Here is a 276-nt window from a genome sequence, read left to right as displayed (position 1 = left end):
GAATATAAGATCGTACTTAAGCAATCATTTACACGGGGGAGACTTACACAGTAATTCCATATGATCAGAATAGGTATGAGTGGTATGATTACATGTATGGAGCGATAAGCATGGCTAGCTCTTTGCTCAGCATGCATGTCACACGGCAATCTACGCAGTGGTTCACGCGCTCACGACCTTCGATGGACGCCCGTCACTGATAGGGCTAGGAACGGCTGACGTCGGTCTTCCTGGATGCCAGAAAGAAAAACTTGCATGCAAAAATGATCGAAAGTA

Source organism: Penaeus monodon, chromosome 28 (assembly GCF_015228065.2).
Source record: "Penaeus monodon isolate SGIC_2016 chromosome 28, NSTDA_Pmon_1, whole genome shotgun sequence".
Taxonomy (NCBI): Eukaryota; Metazoa; Arthropoda; class Malacostraca; order Decapoda; family Penaeidae; genus Penaeus; species Penaeus monodon.
Note: the sequence above shows the minus strand (reverse complement) of the source record.